At 47.3% G+C, this 15,505-nt stretch overlaps 1 long non-coding RNA gene across 1 annotated transcript; it reads left to right on the forward strand.

Moving 5' to 3' along the window:
• Positions 1-2,723, forward strand: LOC140605227 (uncharacterized). The gene is made up of 3 exons (XR_012007930.1): positions 1-144; positions 1,105-1,148; positions 2,205-2,723. It is a non-coding gene; the product is annotated as an uncharacterized lncRNA (long non-coding RNA).
• The last annotated feature ends 12,782 nt before the right edge of the window (positions 2,724-15,505 follow it).

A 15,505-nucleotide genomic window follows, 5' to 3' on the forward strand; every position in this document is an offset into this window, starting at 1 on the left:
GACTCCAGGGGATCCCGGAGGCCCGGCAATTGTCGAGCTAAGGTTGTTTTTCTCTCTAGCAAAGCATTAACATGAAGACAATTGGGAGTTTCCAGGAGGAATGTTCTACTCTGCCGGCCTCAAGTACTTGTCAATGGGCTACAGGTTATAAGGATATTTAATTTTCCCTACATTTCCCTCTGCCTTTGTTCCCCATGGCACTTTGACGACACAGAAACTAAGGTTTTAGGGAGAAGAGTTAGGAAAATTTGTGGGTAACCCAGCACCTCCTCTTTAAATGGCTACCTCAGCTCTTTCATTTCTAAAAGATTTTGTGTTGGCCAGCTAGAGTTTGTTGCTTGAGGACATTCTCTCAGAGAAGGCCAGAGAGGGCCAGTTTCCAACTTACATTATTGCCTTTGCTACTCGTGGTGAAAACAGTTGATAATCTCAAAAAAAAAAAAAAAAACAGAACCCACCTGGGGCCACCTGTCTATAGGAAAAAGCTAAACTAGATTCTAGAAAAGGGCTCCTAGTAATCTTTCAAAATACAGAGACTTTGGGGATCCCTGGGTGGCGCAGCGGTTTGGCGCCTGCCTTTGGCCCAGGGCGCGATCCTGGAGACCCGGGATCGAATCCCACATCAGGCTCCCGGTGCATGGAGCCTGCTTCTCCCTCTGCCTGTGTCTCTGCCTCTCTCTCTCTCTCTGTGACTATCATAAATAAATAAAAAAATTAAAAAAAAAAAAAACAAAACAAAATACAGAGACTTTGTAGTTAGAAAAATCTTGTCAGCTTTAGCCTTTATTGTCTTGATTTGGGGGGTGGGGGTGGAGGTGGGGAAATAGTTAGAAATTGCAAATGAGGGACGCCTGGGTGGCTCAGCGGTTGGGCATCTGCCTTCAGCTCAGGGCGTGATCCCGGGATCCGGGATCAAGTCCCATATCGGGCTCCTCGTGGGGGTACTGCTTCAGCTTCTCCCTCTGCCTCTGCCTCTCTTCCTCTCTTCCTCTCTGTGTCTCTCATGAATAAATAAATTAATAAAATCTCTTTTTAAAATTGCAAATGAAACTATGAGATCGACAAAGCAGCCTAATTGCCATGGAAATGATCCATCCATTTCAGAGAATCCTGGAGTCCTGACCGAGAAGGAGATGCTGAGAATGACGGTGAGAATTTCCCAGTCTTTGGTTAAAATGCCACATTTTGTCTTTTGAAGAAAAAGCCTCTTCCACCTACAGCCTAAAGGCACCTCAGTTTTAGGGGATAATGGCCTCAGCGAATGCATTCACTGGAGCATTCACTGAGGCGCAGCAGGCAAATATGTTCCACAAATATGTTCCACATATTTGAACAGAGACCTAAAGGATTCGAAGGAATAAGTCATGTGAAAATCTAAGGGACTAGTAGACGGGACAGAGGGATCAGCAAGTGTACATGCCGTGCATTGAGGCCTTGGGGGATGAGACGCAGGAGCTGTTGGCACTGGTGTGGCTGGAGCCCAGTGAGCCAGGCCCAGTGTGGTGAGAGGCAGGCAGTGGGGAGATGGAAATGATGGGGGAACACGGGGCTAGCTGGGGACAAGGCACGAGCCTGGGACAGCACGTTGACAAGCCCTTGACACAGGCGGAGGGACATTCCTCTACAGACTCAACTGCTTCGATGTTAATACTTTGCTAAGGGGGACAGCCCCTGTGGCTCAGCGGTTTAATGCCGCCTTCAGCCGAGGGCGTGATCCTGGAGACCCGGGATCGAGACCCGGGATCGAGTCCCAGGTTGGGCTCCCTGCGTGGAGCCTGCTTCTCCCTCTGCCTCATAAAATCTTTAAAGAAAAAAAAAAAAAGAAGAACTTTGCTAAGGGCAGAAGGCAATCCTAGTCCGACCCCAGGAGACTGTAAGTCTACTCTAACATATAAAAATTCCTTTAGAAATTTCCCTTTATCTCTAAAGCCCCAAGGTACATGTTGGCAACCACCCCCCAAGCACAAGGCCCACTGATACATATCTGAAGGGTCTCATGACTCAGGTTTTATTAGACGATAATAAGTGACCTTTTCCCGACCACAGCTGGCCCCCTCGACGTCCTGGAAACCTGCTTCCAAAATTCCTTAGAGAGCACGCCACCCTCAACCCTCTCCCAAATCCCAGATCTAGAATCAGCCGCCCCTCAGGGGCCTGGGGCAGCAGGTCTTCCTAAGAAGAGCTTCTTCTTTCTTCTTCAACAGATCCTGTCCCCGGACTTGAATAAAGCCACCACTTTGCACCAAAGACACCTCAAGAATTCTTTCTTGGTCATCAGCTCCCCCGGATCTCACCTATATTCCAAAACTTCAGTAAGAGCTTGTGCCCTGGAGAGCAGATTCCTCCCAACATCTCAGTGAGTTAGGCACAAAGGGTGGCAGGCCATGAAAGCAAACACAAAAATCCCAAAAATGCTGAGGTGTAAGGAAACCAGAGATAAAGGAATAAGCCAGCCCACCCTGCCCTAGGTGTGGGTGGGGAGGGTGTCTTGTTATAACAGCTCCTTGTGACCAACAAAGAATAACCAGACCCCAAAGAAGAAGTGAGCCATTAAAGATGTTATCAATCGTCCTTCCTCAATGGTGATGTCAAAAGATAATATTAAGAGGATTTAGGTTCCCTGATTGGGCTCTCAATAAAAGGCCAACCCTACAAGCCCTCACTGGCAACCCTGTCAGGACCCCTCTCAGGTTCGAGAGCTTTCTCTGTAACTTTACTTAATAAACTGCTATCCCTTTACTCACTTTCCTGTGTCCGAGAGACTCATCCTTCGACTCTGTGAGTCAAGAACCCAGCTATCCCGTGTCATCAGCACACAGCATGCTTCTGTGGCCAGGGTGTGGGGGTGCAAGAACACCCGGGACCAGGGGGTTCCCAAACAGACCAGGTTCGGCCACCCATGCTGACAAGATCCGGAGGCAGAGAGATTGGGGGGAGGGGTGAAACAAAATGGGATTTTATTTCAGAAAGGCCCACATGGGGAAGACAGTAGACTAGGGTCTCAAAGACTCTCTAAGGGCTAAAACTATCCCAGGTTTATGGAAGGAAAATGCGAGGCACAGGAGGGTGGGTACCTGCAGCTGGGCAGCCCAGGTCAGGTGGATCCCTCCTGCCTTGGGGTCAGTCACCCAGGGCCCTGCTGCCTCAGGACAGTCCTTGTTGCTTGAGGGGGCAGTTTCGGTTCTCAGCAGGGGATATCACTTGGGGTATCAGGTGTGACTCTACCAGCCAAGCAGAGGTTATCAAACCTGGGGGCGCCTGAGTGGCTCAGCCCTTGAGCATCTGCCTTTGGCTCAGAGCGTGATCCCGGGTCCTGGGATCGAGTCCTGCATGGGGCTCCCCACAGGGAGCCTGCTTCTCCCTCTGCCTGTGTCTCTGCCTCTCTCTCCCTCTCTCTGTGTATCTCATGAATAAATAAATAAAATCTTTTTAAAAAGAAAGAAGGAGGGATCCCTGGGTGGCGCAGTGGTTTGGCGCCTGCCTTTGGCCCAGGGCGCGATCCTGGAGACCCGGGATCGAATCCCACATCAGGCTCCCGGTGCATGGAGCCTGCTTCTCCCTCCTCCTGTGTCTCTGCCTCTTTCTCTCTCTCTATGTCTATCATGAATAAATAAATAAATCTTTAAAAAAAAAAGAAGAAAGAAAGAAAGAAAGAAAGAAAGAAAGAAAGAAAGAAAGAAAGAAAGAAAGAAAGAAAGAAAGAAAGAAAGAAAGTTAGTTCACGGGGCGCCTGGGTGGCTCAGCAGTTAACTGTCTGCCTTTGGCTTAGGGCGTGATCCCAGGGTCCTGGGATCAAGTCCCTTATGGGGTTCCCTGCAGGGAGCCTGCTTCTCTCTCTGCCTGTGTCTCTGCCTCTCTCTCTCTCTGTGTCTCTCAATAAATAAATAAAATCTTTAAAAACAACAACAGGGATCCCTGCGTGGCTCAGCAGTTTAGCGCCTGCCTTCGGCCCAGGGGGTGATCCTGGAGACCCAGGATCGAGTCCTGCATCAGGCTCCCCCCATGGAGCCTGCTTCTCGCTCTGCCTGTGTCTCTGCCTCTGTGTGTGTGTGTGTGTGTGTGTGTGTGTCTCATGAATAAATAAATAAAATCTTAAAAAATATAAAAATAAAAACAACAACAACAAAAGAAAGCAAGTTCAGTGTTCTTGTGAAGCAGGTTCGGATGCCAAACTCTAAGGCCTTTCACTACAGGACTCGGCTTCCTACACGTCCTGCAAAGTACAGCACAAAGTCACGCAACCGACGAGAGACATTGAGGGTAAGAAGTCAACCCAGCAAACTGGAAGTGGATCTGCGAGTGGACAGTGGGGGCGAGGCCTCCGCCTGGCCTGGAGGGGGAGGGCTCGCCCACTGCTGCTTAAGCTCAGGCAGCGGCCGATCACTACTAGGCTTGGAGGTCCGGAGGACCAGCCTTTGGTTGCAGCTACGGTCACATGTGTCAGAGTCTGATGCTTGGCTGCAGAAATCTTCCCTTTTTAAAGGAGTTTGTTCGGTCTTCAGCCTTCCGGACTTCTTCTGGTCGGGCGATTATCAGTTCTCAGTCCTTCCAGGCTCTCTTGGTTTTGCTGGTTATCAGTTCTGGATGCTGCCAGTATGTTCTGGTTCTAACGATATCTATTCTCAGCTCATCAGCCTTGGCTGCCTTCCTGATTCATTATGTCATTGCTTGGCATGAGTCACTGCTTGCCATCAGTGACTCCATCTTGTTCTCTACAAAGTGACACAAACCCCTTTTACACCTTTCTTTCTTTTTTTTTTTTTTTTAAGATTTTATTTATTTATTCATGAGAAACACACAGAGAGAGGGAGGAAGAGACACAGGCAGGGGGAGAAGCAGGCTCCATGCAGGGAGCCCGACGTGGGACTCGATCTCAGGTCTCCAGGATCACATCCTGGGCTGAAGGCAGGCGCCAAAGCGCTGAGCCACCCCGGCTGCCCTACACCTTTCAATAATCACAAATGTGCAGTATCCAGCTTTCTGACTGCTTTTGCTCCTGGCTTCATACTTATCAGGGAGCTTGGATCTGAAGGATTACAGCAATGCATTCTAGGTTTGGTAGTTATTATACAGGATTATACAGGAAGAAAAAACTTCTCTACCCTGTTAGGTTCAGTAACTGGGGCTTGTGAATTAAATTGACAAAAGACACTAATAGGAGAAAAGAGTTGTTGTTGTTTAAGATTTTATTTATTCATCAGAGACACACAAAAAGAGGCAGACATAGGCAGAGGGAGAAGCAGGCTCCTCGCAGGCAGCCCAATGCGGGACTTGAATCCCGGACCCGGGATCACGCCCTGAGCTGAAGGCAGACGCTCAAGCACTGAGCTACTACTCAGGTATCCCAGAAAAAGTTTATTTCATAAGCATAAGGGGAACCGACAAAAGAAGTAGCTAGCTCCTGGGGTACCTGGCTGGCTCAGTCAGAGGAGCGTGTGACTCTTAATCTTGGGGTTGTAAGTTTGAGACCCACACTATGTGTAGAAATTACTAAAAACAAACAAACAAAAACACTTTTTAAAAAGTAGCTGGCTCCTTATTTTTTTTCTTTAATTTTTATTTACTTATTCATGAGGGACACAGAAAGAGAGGCAGAGACACAGGCAGAGGGAGAAACAGGCTCCATGCAGGGAGCTCGATGTGGGACTCGATCCCGGGACTCCAGGATCACACCCTGAGCTGAAGGCAGGTGCTCAACTGCTGAGCCACCCAGGGATTCCCTAGCTGGCTCTTTAAATGGCTAAAGAGGTCTTGCTGTCCTCTCCAGGGTTGTAAGGGGATTTATAGTAGTTTCATTTTCCAGAAGTTGTTGCTTTTAGTCAATAAGAGAAACACTGAAAAGGTTTTTTTTCTTCATCTGTTGAATATCAAATGTCTTCAGTTTAAGATAATCTTTATATCAACTGTGGGGTTCTGAGTAGGTCCCCACATTATCAACATACATCTCACAGAATCCATTTCCCCAAACTGGAAATGCGTGTATGATTGGTGGATGAAACCAATGCTCCTGGAAAAGAGTGATGAGCAGAAAATGCTTGCATTTACACATCCTACTAGGACTGGGATCTCAGCTGCCAGAGCTCACCCCCAAAGAGCAGTCCCAGACCACCTGCCCCTTGGCCTGAAGGGGGGACTTGAGCTCGCCTACCCCACCCTGCCCTGGTGCCTGCAGCCCCCTGCTGCCTCTCACAGCACTGGCCTGGCTCCCAGAGCACTAATTCCCCATAGAGGCACTACTAGCAAGGCCCAGAGGCTGCCTCTGCCTTTCTCTCTTGCTCTTTCTCTCTCTCCCATAGCAACCCAGGGCCCCAAGTCTTGGTCTTTTCGCTGCTGAAATCTACCTCCAATTTGCCCACTTACCCCTAAGCCTCGGCACTGTTGCTACTTGCTGGCCTATTTCAGTGGCCTCATAAGTGGTCTATGGGCATCCACCCTGGTCCAGTCCAGTCCTCTGCATTGCAGGCAGTGATCCTCTAAATCTAAAGATGCTATGGGGGCTCCCTGGGTGACCTCAGCAGTTTAGCGCCTGACTTCAGGCCAGGGCCTGATCCTGGAGTCCCAGGATTGAGTCCCATGTCGGGCTCCCTGCATGGAGCCTGCTTCTCCCTCTGCCTGTATCTTTGCCTCTGTGTGTGTGTGTGTGTGTGTGTGTCATGAATAAATAAATAAAATATTTTTAAAAAATAGAATACAAAATTTATTTATTTATTTATTTATTTATTTATTTATTTATTTATTTATTTATTATTTATTGGGACACCTGGGTGGCTCAGCAGTTGAGCATCTGCCTTTGGCTGGTGTCATGATCCTGCAGTCTCGGGATCAAATTCCGCATCAGGGGCAGCCCAGGTGGCTTAACGGTTTAAGTGCCTGCCTTCGGCCCAGGGTGTGATCCTGAAGACCTGAGATAGAGTCTGACGTCAGGCTCCCTGCATGGAGTCTGCTTCTCCCTCTGCCTGTGTCTCTGCCTCTCTCTCTCTCTCTCTCTCTCTCCTCTCTCTGTGTCTATCATGAATAAATAAATAAAATCTTTAAAAAAAAAATTCTGCATCAGTCTCCCTGTATGGAGCCTGCTCCTCGCTCTGCCTCTGTCTCTGCCTCTCTCTCTTTGTGTCTCTCATGAATCAATAAAATCTTAAAAAAAAAAAAGATTTATTTATTTTTTTGACAGAGAGATGGAGCACAGGCAGGGGGAGCAGCAGAGGGATAAGAGGAAGCAGACTCCCCACTGAGCAGGGAGCCAGATGCAGGATGTGGGCAGGACTTTGGGATCATGACCTGAGCCTAAGCAGACACTTAACCTACTGAGCTACTCAGGTGCCCCTGGAATAAAAATTTTAATTATTAACATCATATTTAGGGGATCCCTAGGTGGCTCAGTGGTTTGGCGCCTACCTTTGGCCCAGGGCATGATCCTGGGGTTCTCAGATCGGGTCCTGCGTCAGGCTCCCTGCATGGAGCCTACTTCTCCCTCTGCCTGTGTCTCTGCCTTTCTCTCTCTCTCTCTCTTTCTCTCTCTCTCTCTTTGTGTCTCTCATGAATAAATAAATAAAATCTTTAAAAAATAATCTAAAAAAAAGATCATGTTTAGAGCCTTTTGAAGCTTGACCCTATTTTAGACTGAACTGTACGTCTCTCTCCAATTCCTGTGCTGAAGCCCTAACCCTTACTACCTAAAACGTGACTGTATTTGGCAATAGAGCCTTTAAAGGGGTAATTATGGTTGAATGAGGTCATTGGGGTGGCCCCCAATCCAGTGACTGGTCTCCTTATGAGAAGAGGAGCTTTTGACACAAAGATACACAGAGGACAGAATTTGTGAGACACAGAGAAAAGACCTGCAAGCCAAGTCCTGAAAGGACTCAGGAGAAACCAACCCTTGAGCTTCCGCCTCTGGAGCTGGAAGACAATAAATGTCTATGAAGTTACCCAATCTGGAGTACTTTGTTATGGCAGCCCTAGCAAACCAACACAACCCCTACTTACCCCCTCAGGTCCAGGTCTCTACAAAGCTCCCTCTCCTCAGTTTCTAGAACTTGCTTTAATCCTTCCCACCAGGTGGCTGTTCCAAGCCATTTCCAACCTTCTCTCTTTTGCCCACTATGGGAGCCAAATACATACCAGCCTTCTTGGCATCCCTTGCGGCAAAAGATAGCTGAGCTGTGTGGTCAGCTCTGGCCAATGAGCTAGGAGAGCAGACTGCCAGAGGCTTCTGGGAAAGGCATCCCCGGATAGGAAGCCGGCTCCCCCTTGGTTCTCCTGCTTCCCGCCTTGGAAAAACCTCAATCTCTGGAGCTGGGCTGATAAGAGGACTAGCCTGAGAACAAGCCCTCATGCATGAAAGATGGCAAGCAACAAAAAAAAGATGGCAAGCAGAAAGAGGCTGGCTCCTCACTGACTGCATGGAACAATGGGACCAGGCGCCAACAGCCACCACCTCCATACTTCTTGTGCAACAAAATAAACTCCATTGGTTTAAGCCACCAGCAGTCAGATTTTGTGTTTCCTGGAGCCAAACCCATTTCTTTTCTTTTTTAATTTTTTTAAAGACTTTATTTATTTATTTATTTATTTATTTATTTATTTATTTATTTATTTATGAGAGACACAGAGAGAAGACAGACACAGGCAGAGGGAGAAGCAGGCTCCATGCAGGGAGCCCGATGTGGGACTCAATCCCTGGACCCCAGGATTACACCCTGAGCAGACGCTCAACCACTGAGCCACCCAGGAAACCTGACCAAACCCATTTCTAGCCAATCTATGATTCAAGGCTTTGCACAGGCAAATCCCTCTTTCTAGAACGCTGTTTCCTGCTCTCCTCAACCTTCAGATCTCAGACAAGTGCCACTTTCTTGGGGAGGTGTTCTCTAAACTCTAACCAAGTCCAGTCTCCTGTGATCTACCCTCAGACTTCCAGTTCCTCATCCTTCTTGGTGCCTCTCATGATGGCAACATTACATTTGCTGGTGCGTGATTATTTGAATGTCTTCTTATCCCCCAGAAGCTCTTGAGACCAGGAGCCATATCTATATTTATTCACTGTGGTATTTCCAATATCTATCGCACTCAATGTGTGTAGAAATGATGAGGGAGCAGGAGGCCAGCTGAGGACAAAGTACAAGCTGACACCCCGCAAACCTCCCGCCACTCCCGGTGGGGGGGATGTGTGTGACATTCCTCAGGCCCTCCTGCCCCCCTAAAGCTAAGGGAAGGAAAAACAAATGGTTAACTTAAAGAGATAACATTCCTGCAAGACAAGAGCCACCCTCTGTTTACAAATGTCTTAGTGATTTACACGAAAAAGCATTCTTACCCATTACCTGACTTCCAGGAGGAAATGTAGATAAAATTAAATGCCCTTATAATCTGCAGCCCATTGACAAATACTTGAAGCAGACAGAGTGTCAGGTTCCTCCAGGATGCTCCCGACTGCCTTAATGTTGATGCCTTACAAGAGGGAAAATAACCTTAACTTGACAATGGCAAGGCCTCCTGCATCTTGGAGGTCCTCTTTAGCAATGAAAGTTCTTTGGAAGAAAAGAAAGAAAGAAAGAAAAAAGAAAAGAAGAAAGAAAGAAAGAAGAAAGAAAGAAAGAAAGAAAGAAAGAAAGAAAGAAAGAAAGAAAGAAGAAAGAAAGAAAGAGAAAGAAAGAAAGAAAGAAAGAAAGAAAGAAAGAAAGAAAGAAAGAAAGAAAGAAAGAAAGAAAGTTCTTTGGAAAACCTCTCTATTCCTGACCTCCCCCAATTCCCAAGTATATAATCAGCCACCCCTCAACAAGCCCGGGGAACAGCAATTTCTGCCCAAGGGTCCTGAGCTCCCACCTCCCCATCCCCACCCCCATCCTGGGCTTTAATAAAACCACCATTTTGCACCAAAGGCATCTCAAGAATTCTTTCTTGGTCCTCCATTCCGGACCTCAACCTCGCCAAACCTCATCTACATTCCAAAACTACATCATAATGAATGAATGCATGAATGAGTGAATGTCAAGAAGGCCCAACATCAAGACATGCATTCAGGGACACCTGGGTGGCTCAGCGCTTGAGCATCTGCCTTCAGCCTAGGGTGTGATCCTAGGGGCCCAGGCTGTGGTCCTGGGGGTTCCTTATCGAGCCCCACATCAGGTTCCCTGCATGGAGCCTACTTCTCTCTCTGCCTGTGTCTCTGCCTCTCTGTGTGTGTGTGTGTGTGTGTGTGTGTGTGTGTGTGTGTGTGTCTTATGAATAAATAAATACAATCTTAAAAAAAAAAAGACTTGCATTCCAATTTTTTTTGAATTTTTTTAAGATTGTATTTATTTATTCACAGAGACACACACAGAGAGAGAGGCAGAGACACAGACAGAGGGAGAAGCAGGCTCCATGCAGGGAGCCTGATGTGGGACTTGATCCGGGGTCTCCAGAATCACACCCCAGGCTGAAGGCGGTGCTAAACCACTGCGCCACCAGGGCTGCCCTGCATTCCAATTAGAATAATGTTTGGCACGTCATCATAGTTCAATAAATATGTCTAATGAGTAAATGAATGGATGGATGGGGGATAAAAGATGCAAAGAAAATAGCACTTGTCTTGGAGGAGCTTAGAACGGAAGAAAGAAGAAACCAAGCAGAACCCAAAGCGGAGCATTTTACTGGGGACTTGGGGAATGTGCAAATACAGAGGCACCAGTAAGGTGCCCTCAGAACTCAGATGCAGCCTGTGAGTTGGACTTGATCAGGAGTGAGGGTAGCAGGTACTTTAGCAGGTACATGAGTGGAGAGGTTTTTTTTTTTTAGATTTTATTTATTTATTCATGAGAGACACACAGAGAGAGAGGCAGAGACACAGGCAGAGGGAGAAGCAAAGGGAGAAGCAGGCTCCATGCAGGGAGCCCGACATGGGACTCCATCCCGGGTCTCCAGGATCAGAACCTGGGCCGAAAGCTGCACTAAACCGCTGAGCCACCTGGGCTGCCCAGGTAGACAGGTTCTGACCATTCACTGGGACTTTGGCACCTGCCTGGCAGTCTCTCTACCTGAAACCAGATCACAACACTGGGTGTCTTAAAAATCCACAGGGACCACCTTGACCTCTGGTGTTCCACACCCTTAGCCCCAGTGGCCTGCTTTCTCTCCACCCCCTTACCTTTCTTCCTCTTTTCCTTTCTTTCTTTCTGTGGCCCAGACACCATCTCTGGCATCTACACCCAGGTCTCTTCAGCCACTGTCCTTCCTCTATCTCCATCCACTGTTCCTTGCAGCCCATTCTCTGACCACAACCCACACACGTCTCCTCTCTGAAACTCTACATCATCTAGTAGGCCTTTCTGGGACAGTCATCTTATAAGCCTGGGACCTCCAAGAAATGCAGTTTGTGGGACACCTGGGTGTCTCAGCCCAGGCATGATCCTGGAGTCCTGGGATCGAGTCCCATACTGGGCTCCCTGCATGGAGCCTGCTTCTCCCTCTGCCTATGTCTCTGCCTCTCTCTGTGTGTATCTCATGAATAAATAAATAAAATCTTAAAAATAAATAAATAAAAAGAAATTCAGTTTGTTGTAAAATCTTCTTCCTTGGTCACCAGATGGTCCCCTAAATCAGTGAGAAGTTGCAGGCTTTACATGTAGAAAGCTGACAGATCCCATGGGAATTCTGTACCAGCACCGCATTTGAAATACAAAAATGTATGGTGTGACCCCAACATCCATCGACAGATCAATGGATAAACCAAACATGGTCTATACATATACTGGCATGAATATTACTCAGCTTAAAATAGAACAAGATTCTTTTTTTTTTTTTTTAAGATTTTATTTATTTATTCATGAGAGACACTGGCAGAGGGAGAAGCAGGCTCCCTGCAGGGAACCAGATGTGGGACTTGATCCTGGGACTCTGGGATCACGACCTGGGACCAAGGCAGACACATGCCACCCAAGTACCCCGTGATAATGATGAAGTTTTGGAATATAGGTGAGATCTGGGGGAGCCGATGACCAAGAAAGAATTCTTGAGAGTCTTTGGTGCAAAATGGTGGCTGCTGCCCCAGGCCCCTGAGAGGCGGCTGACTCTAGACCTGGGAGTTGGGAGAGGGTGGTGTGCTCTCTAAGGAATTTTGGAAGCAGGTTTCCAGGACATCGAGGGGGCCAGCTATGGTCGGGAAAAGGTCACTTATTACCGTCTAATAAAACCTGAGTAATGAGACCCTTCAGATGTGTATCAGTGGGCCTTGTGCTTGGGGGGTGGTTGCCAACATGTACCTTGGGGCTTTAGAAATAAAGGGAAAAAAATTTTTTTTAAGATTTTATTTATTTATTCATGAGAGATACACAGAGAGAGGCAGAGACACAGAGAGAGGGAGAAGCAGGCTCCTCACAGGGAGCCCGATGGGGACTTGATCCTGGGTCCCCAGGATCACCCCCTGAGCCAAAGGCAGATGCTGAAAACATTGAGTCACCCAGGCGTCCCTCTAAAGGAATTTTTATATGTTAAAGTAGACTTACAGGCTCCTGGGGGTCTGGCTAAGATTGCCTTCTGCCCTTAGCAGTTGAGTCCCTAGAGGAATGTCACTCTCACTGTTTCAAGGACTTGTCAATGTGCCCAGTCCTCAGCTCCCCCATCAATAACACCTTTAATGGCTTACTTCCTTTTTAGAGTCCGGTAATTTTTTGTTGTTGTCGGACACAAGTAGCTGTGATAACAAGACCCCACCTCTAACACCTAGCACTGGATGGTCTGGTTTGTTTCCTTATCTCTGGTTTCCTTTCACCTCTGCATTTTTGGGATTTTGTGAGCGTGATCCCATGGCCCCCTACCTATCTCTCCCTACCTAGCCCTGTCTGTCTGTACCTCAGGTGCACAATAATGTGACTACAAAAAATCATAATAATAATGTGACTACAGTTAATAGTGCTAACTGTACACTTAGAAATGATGAAGATGGTAAATAAATGAATAAATAAATAAATAAATAAAATTTTAAAAAATGATAAAGATGGTAAATTTTTTTGGTAAAGATTTTATTTATTATATCTGAGAGAAAAAGAGACAGAGAGCATGAGACAGCATAAGCAGGGTGAAAGGGCAGAGGGAGAGGGAGAAGCAGGCTCCTCGCTGGACAGGGAGCCCCATGTGGGGCTCCATCCCCTGATCCTGAGATCATGACCTGAGCGGAAGGGAGATGCTTAACCGACTGAGCCACTCAGGTGCCCCAAGGTGGTAAATTTTATGTTTCTATATACTTTAACACAATTAAAATTAAATTTTAAAAAGATTCTATTTTTAAGAAATCTCTACACCCAACGTGGGGCTCGAACTTAAAACTCTGAGATCAAGAGTCTGTGGGGCACCTGAGTGGGGCACCTGGGTGGCTCAGTAGGTTAAGTGTCTGCCTTTGGCCCAGGTCATGATCCCAGGGTCCTGGGATGGAGCCCTGCGTCGGGCTCCCTGCTCAGTGGGTCTTCTGTTTCTCCCTCTCCCTCTGCCCCTCTACCCACTCATGCTTTCTCTCTCTCAAATAAATTTTTTTAAAAATCTTAAAAAAAAAAAAAAAAAAAGCATCACATGCTCTATCAACCAAAGCAACCAAGTACCTCTAAAAACTATTTTAATATGAATGGATTTGGGCAGCCCCGGGTGGCTCAGCAGTTTAGTGCTCGTCTTCAGCCCAGGGTGTGATCCCTGGAGATCTGGGATCGAGTCCCACGTCAGGTTCTCTGCATGGAAACTGCTTCTCCCTCTGCCTGTGTCTCTGCCTCTCTCTCTCTCTCATGAATAAATAAATAAAATAAAAAAAAAAACATATTTTGAGCTGAAGGCAATTGCGAATCAAAAGAGTTAAAAAGTTCTTATTTACTTCTTAAAGTAAGCTTTAGGCCCCAGGTACAGCTTGAACTCTGGATCTCTAAGATCAGGAGTCACATGCTCCACCTACTGAGCCACCCAGGCACCCAAGTGTTCCGCTCTCTATTTGCCCACCTGGCATCTGGTCAGAGAACTCACCCACCTTCAGGTCAGAAAGACTTTCTCCTGTCTTGGCTTCTGAAATTAGATCTAGACTTTTGATTTTGGTTTTTTGTTTGTTTTTTTAATTTTTTTTAAATTTTTATTTATTTATGATAGTCACAGAGAGAGAGAGAGAGAGAGAGGCAGAGACACAGGCAGAGGGAGAAGCAGGCTCCATGCACTGGGAGCCCGACGTGGGATTCGATCCCGGGTCTCCAGGATCGCGCCCTGTGCCAAAGGCAGGCGCCAAACCGCTGCGCCACCCAGGGATCCCAATTTTGTTTTGTTTGAACAAGCTGTTAAGTGGTGCTTACCAAGTAATAAACCTTATAAATATTAACTGATTTTAACTTCATAAAAGCTATTTTTTAAAGATTTTATTTATTCATTCACGAGAGATGGGGGGGGCGGGGTGCAGAGGGAGAAGCAGGCTCCATGCAGGGAGCCCGACACGGGACTCAATCCCGGGTCTCCGGGATCACGCCTTGGGCCAAAGTTTTGGCACCCAGGCTGCCCATAAAAGCTTTTTTTATTTAAAAAAAAAAAAAAAAAAAGCTCTCTTTATTATTTCAATCTTCTAGAGGAGGAAACAGAGACACAGAGAGAGACAGACCATCAGTAAGTCACTCTGAGTCCCACAGCTAGTGAGGGGAGCCAGAATTCAAACCCACAGTCTCCAGAATCTGTGACTTGTAGTTGGCACGCTTTGTTGGATACCTGGAATTAATCTGTATGCAGGGGCTGAGGTCGGGACCAATTTTCTTCTTTCTCCATATGGAAAACCACCAGATAACAATGTGATTCAGGGATACTTTTTTTTAATGTTTTATTTTTATTTATTTAAAAAAATTTTTTTAAGATTTTATTTATTTATTCATGAGATACACACAGAGAGAGAGGCAGAGACACAGGCAGAGGGAGAAGCAGGCTCCATGCAGGGAACCCTATCTCAGGTCTCCAGGATCATGCCCTGGGCTGAAGGCAGCGCCAAACCGCTGAGCCCCCCGGGCTGCCCTGTTTTATTTATTTATCTGAGAGAGAACACTTGTAAGTGCCAGCAGGGGGAGGGGCAGAAGGAGAGGGACAAGGTCCCAGGACCTTGAGATCATGATGGTCCTGGTCTTGCCTTTTCAATATGGTGCAAACACCCCAAACGTCCTCCTCAGCCACAGAGCAGTTAGTGTGGGGAAAAGCATGGAAGAAACATTAAAGGGACGCCTGGGGGGCTCAGCAGGTGAGCGCCTGCCTTTGGCCCAGGGTGTGATCCCCGGGTCCTGGGATCAAGTCCCAGGTCGGGCTCCCTGCATGGAGCCTGCTTCTCCCTCTGCCTGTGTCTCTGCCTCTCTCTCTGTGTCCCTCATGAATAAATAAAATCTTTAAGAAGTGAAAACACACGGGCCTTCTCGTGCCCTTCGGGAAGGATGAGGCTGATTGCCCCCAGTCCTGTGTGGAGGGCACGGTCCAGGGTCCACTGCCGCGAGCCTGGCAAGGACGGTGGGGAAGGGGACGGGGCTGCAGA

Source organism: Canis lupus, chromosome 15 (genome assembly GCF_048164855.1).
Source record: "Canis lupus baileyi chromosome 15, mCanLup2.hap1, whole genome shotgun sequence".
Lineage (NCBI taxonomy): Eukaryota > Metazoa > Chordata > Mammalia > Carnivora > Canidae > Canis > Canis lupus.